Genomic DNA, 6,643 nt, shown 5'->3' with positions numbered 1-6,643 from the left:
TACATAGATTTTACCCATAAATAATCAATTAAGAATCACACAAAAGCAAAAATCAGTTTAATTCACTTTATCCCCCCCTCAGGTGTATTCCATTTACCCAATTTTGAAATCAACAATTGTTTAGAGAGCAAACACATTTACTGACCACCCGATAAGTAGAGGGCTCTGAGCTGGGCACTGCTGGGGTACAGAAACAGAAAAGTGATGAGTGGAAGTGAGGAAGGGAGAGTTTTCTCCCCAGAAACCAAAGATGATTTGATGGGTGAGGGGTAATACACTTGAGTTGTGCATTTAGAATTTTCTTCTAAAATTTAAATTTAAATTTAAAATGTAAAATTTAAATTTAAAATGTAAAATTTAGAATTTTACATGGTCTCGTTCATTTGGGGAATATAAAAAATGGTGAAAGGGAATAAAGGGGAAAGGAGAGAAAATGGGAAATATCAGTGAGGATGACAGAACATGAGAGACCCCTAACTCTGGGAAATGAAGAAGGCTGGTGGAATGGAAGGTGGGAGGGGAGTTGGGGTGACTGGGTGACGGGCACTGAGAGAGGCACTTGATGGAATGATCACTGGGTGATATGCTATATGTTGGCAAATTGAACCCCAATAAAAATGGGGTGATAGAAATGGATTTGGTGGGGGATTGGGGTGACTGCATGATGGGCACTAGGGGGGCACTAAGGGGGGCACTTGATGGGATGAGCACTGGGTGTTATGCTACATGTTGGCAAATCAAACTCCAATAAAAAAATATACAATGAAATAAACTTAAAAAAAAAGAATTTTCTTCTAGAGTAGCATGCATTCTGTTTCAAAGGATGAGACAAGAGTCTGTAAGACTCCTTCCACTTCCTCCCTTTCTTTTTCCCTTCCCTCCCTCCTTTCCTTCTTTCCATTAAAAAGGAAAAATCTAAAAAAATAAAAATAAAAATAAATAAAAGAAAAAGAAAAAAAATCTCCGTTAGGAAAAGCAATCTGGGATATGTGAGAGACAGAGTGACACAGGAAAACAGGCCACAATCCTGGATCCACACAGGAAACTATAACTATCATTTTTCCCAACCTGTATACTGTCCTGTACTTAAAATATTCATGTCTCTGGGACTCAAACCTAGTGCCTTGCGGGCTGTGGGAGGGTATAGGAGCCTGGCTTCTGCGGAGCAGGGGCACTTCTCGGAACTGGGTGTCTCCTGTGTTTCTGTTTCCTGTGATTGGCCAAAGGCTTTGCTTAGAAAATGAGGACCCTGGCTCTTCCCGTGCCTCCATTCCTGCCTGCAGCTCTGAGGGATCAGCAGCACCCTAGGTCTCTTTTTAGGCTCCTAACTTGTATTTAAATTGCTGTTCTCCACTGGTTTCCATGAATCATTAAGCAAAAGAGCAATCAGTGATGGTCCCTCTTCTAGCAGCTTCCAGATCCTTCTTTTTCTTGGTCCCCTTCAGTAGTTGGATGGCCATGGAATTTGTGAGGGTCACAGTGGTCTCGGGCAGGTGCCCTCCTTTCGTTTTTGCTGATAAACTCCAGCTCAGGCTTCAAGCCTCAGATCAAACATCACCTCAACCGCAAAGCCTCTTTACCCCTTCCAGCCCTGTCCCAAGACCAGGGGCGCTTCTGTCCAACTTCCATGTCCCCATGAGCCACCTAACCTTCTGTTAAGGGCACCTTGCAAGACATAGTGTGACAATTTATCTGTTTGCAAGTGTATCTCCACTTTACCGATGCACTGGAACCCAGAGGACTGCATCTCAGTTGGTTTCTTCACAGCTTTATTGAGACATAGTTTACACACCATAGAGTTCTCCGGCTTAAAGCGTCCAATTTAATAGCTTTTAGTATGTTCAAAGAGTGCATCACCATAATCTAATTTTAGAATATTTTCTTAAGCCTCCAAAAGAAACCTTAAACTCATTAGCAGTCACACCCAAACCTCCTTACCCACCCAGATCCTGACTCCAAGCCCTAGGCAACCACAACTCTATCTTCTGTCTGTATAGGTTTGTCTTTTCTGGACATTTTTACAGAAATGTAAAATACAGTAACTCTTTTTTTTTTTTTTTTTTTGGATAGGCTCTTCTGGCACTCAGTAGTGCTTAGGAAATATTTGTTCAGTAAATGAATGCTCATTTGCATGATCGAGAAGTGGCACAGAAAGGGCAACGAGTACTCGACTCAAAGCCAGAGGACCTGCCCTCCAGTTCTGGTTCTATTATCGATTTATGTACCCGAGAGAAAAATCACTGGACTCTTCTGACTCTCAGCTTTCTAATCTGCAAAGAAATAATATCTGTCCTCCTTATCCCAAAAGGTCATGGTGCCTATCAAAGGGGAACGTTTCCTTGGAAGTGTTTTGTATTATCTAAGCATGCCGTACGGATGTAAAAAGAATTTGTTTGTTTTTACTTTCATCTTTTGAAACGGCTGGAACAAGAAACCATTTACTACACCAAGGTAGAATGGCCGAGGGCCAGCCCCAGGGGCCAACCAGTAGATACAAGCACGTGTCATCTCTGCTCCTGGGAATGGTGTGCAGGGAAGACAGGGAAAAGGCTGACAAAAGGCCCCGGTAACCCACATCTATTACCGCATAAGTTTCCTAGCCAAATAGGGAGATAAAATCATTTTTAGAGAGAAGATTAAATTTGCTGGAAGAAAAATGATGATGTAACTTTCTTTTATCTCTTGGCTATCAGGAAATCCTAGTTAATGGGCTTATTGCTTCTCTCCTGCAGGGCATTTCCATCCATCAGAAAGAGGAGGTATTCAGTTCTAAGAGTGAGCCCTTTACTGCTTCACCTGAGAGTGGAGATGGGACCCTTCTCCATCCTGATTCAGGCCCCTTCTCTCCCTGTAGGTTTAGGGGAATTTATAGGAGATATGGGAGTAGGAGTAGATTTATTTCTCAAACGTAAAACTGAAATTCTGTAGAGAGTTATACATGACAGGTGGTATGGGATGGAAAGCATAAACCCCCTAAATCTAATAAAGAATATTTTTTGGGGGGGGGGGAGTGGCCTTGTAAATCAAAGTTTATTCTCAGGGGAGCTTTTGTCCCGCCCCATATTTTTGTAAAGGAAATCCCCCAAGTTCCAGAGAGCATGGAGTTTAGAGATATTAGAAGAACCTCTGGTCTTAGTCTGGTCTAGGATGGAGTTTGGGTAGAAATATGTGCATACAGACCGAAGGACCAGCCCCGTTTTCTCTGCCCTTGAAGTCAGAGACTTGGAGCTTCCCCATGGGTGAGCCAGTGGGGTGGGCCAGCCCTTGCCCATCTCCTCGCTGCCAGGAGCATTTGGGCTCTGCCTTCCAAGTTGCCATGTTGCTTTTCCCACTCCTGCCCATGTTATCTGTCCACTGCCCCTGCCCCAGTAAGGGCTCCCTTCTTGTCCTACTTTGGTGCTATTCTAGCTCTTTCCCCCACAGCCACTACTTGCCTCTAGCTCAGGGCTTCTTAGCCTCAGCACTGTTGGAATTTAGGGGTCACCTCCTTTTTTGGTGATGAGGGGCTGTCCTGCGTGCTGTAGGATGTTCAGCAACAGCCCTGACCCATTCTATGCCACATCTATAGCACCTCCACCTCCCACACCGCCCAGTGAGGACGACCCAAAGTGTCTCCAGACATTGTCGCATGTCCCCTAGGGATAGAACTGCCCCATGGAGAATCACTGTTCCGGTCCTTCCGCTTACCCTTGAAGCCCTAATTTGTTATGCATTTACCACGTCAAAGACCCTGGGTTGTGTCCCGTGTGTTTTCTCAAACTTTACTATACTTCAGAATCCCCTTGGAGTTTCTTAAAATGCACGTGCTGGCTCAGCAGTTTTGGGGGAAGGGTTTGAGAGTCTGCATTTCCAATGAGCTCCCAGATATTGCTGTTGCCCTGGTCCACGGACCACACTTGGAGTAACAGGCCCTACATCATTGCGTCTCGTGACCCTATGAGACTTGACTCTATAGATAAGGAGGCTAAGATGCAGACAGCTCAAGGCAGCTCAGTCACGTCTTGAACCTGAGTCTGCCTGGGGGCCAGCCTGGTGCTTATATCCCGCAATCTCAGTTGTTGCTGGGCCGAGTCCTTGAGTTCTCCCTCGCCCTCTCTTCCAGGGAATTGTGCTATGTTGAGCTCAGGCGCATGTTTGCCTGGAATATCTGACTTGTATTATCTTTCCCTTAGACAGAAGGAGCTACAGGTGACCCCGGGGGGATGTCCTGGAACCTCTTGAGCTCTAGCATGACCTCATGCCTCTGTTCTAGCCTGCCCTGCTAACAGCTCATTCCTCTGCCCTCCTGCCTATCAGTAGGCAGCTGTCTAGCACCGCAGCTGCCCTGGGGCTCACTTTCCCTCTCAGCTTCCTGCCTCAGCTGTCTCTCCAGTCGTCTCCGTCCCTCCTCCCCATCCCCCCCTTGCTGCCACATTCTTAGCCCATGTTCTTTTTGTCTCATGAATGCCCTCTGGGCATCTTCTTCCCGTAGTACTTGGGGATTTTTAGTAATGCCCTGGATCCCCAAGGGGGAGGAAAGGGTGTGGTGTGGGCCCCTGCCATGGACTGGAGGGCAACACGTAGGTTCTGCAGGAGCGAAGGACTCCAGCTGGGCCCTCACGCAGGCCGAGGCAGCAGGGCCAGGTGCTGGCCAGGGGACTGCGGCGAGCAGTTTGTCTGCCTAAGGGAACGAATGCCAGTGAATGAATGAGTGATGAAGGGCAGTGGTGCTGGTGCCCCAGAGGATGAGAAGGGCCTGCCAGCCGGAGAGATGGGGAAGGGCCGAGTCCTTCCAGGGTCCCCTGGTCTTCCTTCTCCCACCCCTCACATCACAGTCTACCTGAACCCAGATGTTTGTGCAGGAGGGTAATTCGGAGCGGGGCTCAGCAGCCCCTCTCTGTAAAGGGCAGAGGGTAAATATTTTGGGCTTTGTGGGCCAGAGGGTCTCTGCCATGAGTACTGGTCTCTGTCATCATAGCACAAGAGCGCCCATACACAATATTAAACAGGCTGGGTGTGGCTGTGCCCCGGAGAAACTGTATTCATGGACACTGACATTTAAATTTCATGTACTTTTCGGTTTCTGATTTTTTTTTTTTTGTCATTAGCAAATATAAAAACCATCCTCAGGTCACAGGGTAAGCCATCCTTAGCCTTTTCTTGGCCCACAGCTTGTCAATCTCTGATTCAGGGTCCAGCGTTTCCCACAATGTGTCCCAGGGACATGGTCATACTCATGGGAAATGCTGCATTAACAAAGTCACATAAAGCCATGTCCCCACCCCCCTGGCCCTCGGGGGACTTCTCAGTCTTCATCATTCCTGGGAGCATTACGTGTTTCCAAGTGGGGTGCTGGCACATGCCAGCCTTCTGGAATCTCCTACCTACGAAATCGCTCGTCCCTCAGCCCACGTGCTGTGCGACCTGCTTTGGGAGCACTGCTTGGGCCTACCCTCCATGCTGTAGGCGGCCCGAAGCCCGAGCGCCTGGCCGGCTGCACACATGCTGGGGTTTGTCCGCTGCACTGGCTCCTGACAGGCCGCATCCCTCGGGGATCCCCCGCCAAGCAGCAAGGCCGAGGCTAGGCCTCCAGGCCCCGGGGTCCTTCTGCCTTCCCGGCCTGGCCATGCACACACTGCCTCATTCTCCCTGCACTGGAGACACGGCCATTGGTGGCTGTGTGCGAGGGGACACGCCACCATTCCTGGCCCCGAACCATCACAGAAGTGTGTGTGGGCAGCCTCGGTGTCCAGGTCACTGTCCCAGCACCAGTAGGGCATAATCATTGAGTGATTTTGCAATAAGGAGACCGGGGTATGGGGCAGCCCCGGTGGCCCAGTGGTTTGGCATCACCTTCAGTCCGGGGTGTGATCCTGGAGACCTGGGATCGAGTCCCACGTCTGGCTCCCTGCGCCTGCTTCTCCCTCTCCCTCTGCCTGTGTCTCTGCCTCTCTCTCTCTGTCTCTCTCTCTGTCATGAATAAATAAATAAAATTTAAAAAATATATATTATGAAAATAAAAAAAGGAGGCCAGGATACTCCACACAGCAGTGATGCGCTTGCACGTGTGTAGAGTTCCCAAAGCACTCCGACGATGCGCTTTCCCATCTGCTCCTCGCACCTGCCCTGGGGCGGGGGGGGCGGGGGGGCAGGTCGTCTGTTGGTCTGTTTGAGTTTCATAGGTGCAAAGCCCGAGGCTCAGGGCAGCCGGGGCACTTGCTCCCGGTCACAGCCAGCGCTCAGCCCAAGGCCTCAGCTCACCTCAGTGAACGGTGAGTAGGCAGTGAAGTAATGCTGTGGGAAAGCATGACCAATTTCCCTTTCTCCACCTCCCCCTCCCTCTGCCCCTCCCCCAGCCCCCATATATATGATCCCCACAAAGCCTGGCCCGCCTGCACACCTTGAACTTTTGCAACAGTGCCGGGAGAACCTTCCGCCCACGGGGACTCCCCTGGGCAGCAAACCTTGGGGGGCGCCTGTCCAACTTGGCCCCCCCCCCGCCCCTGTACCAGGAACCAGGCACCCCTGAACAGAGCGCCCTCAAGCATCACTGCTGGGGCCTGAGGTGAGTGACGGGCGATTCAGGGGTGCTTCGCTCTGGAGCACTGGGCCACCGCGTCCTCAGGCCCGGGAGCCTGGGGAATGGATGAGGAGCTGGGCTCTC

The sequence above is a fragment of the Canis aureus genome, chromosome 6, assembly GCF_053574225.1.
Source record: "Canis aureus isolate CA01 chromosome 6, VMU_Caureus_v.1.0, whole genome shotgun sequence".
Classification (NCBI taxonomy): domain Eukaryota; kingdom Metazoa; phylum Chordata; class Mammalia; order Carnivora; family Canidae; genus Canis; species Canis aureus.
This window is presented reverse-complemented; position numbering follows the sequence as displayed.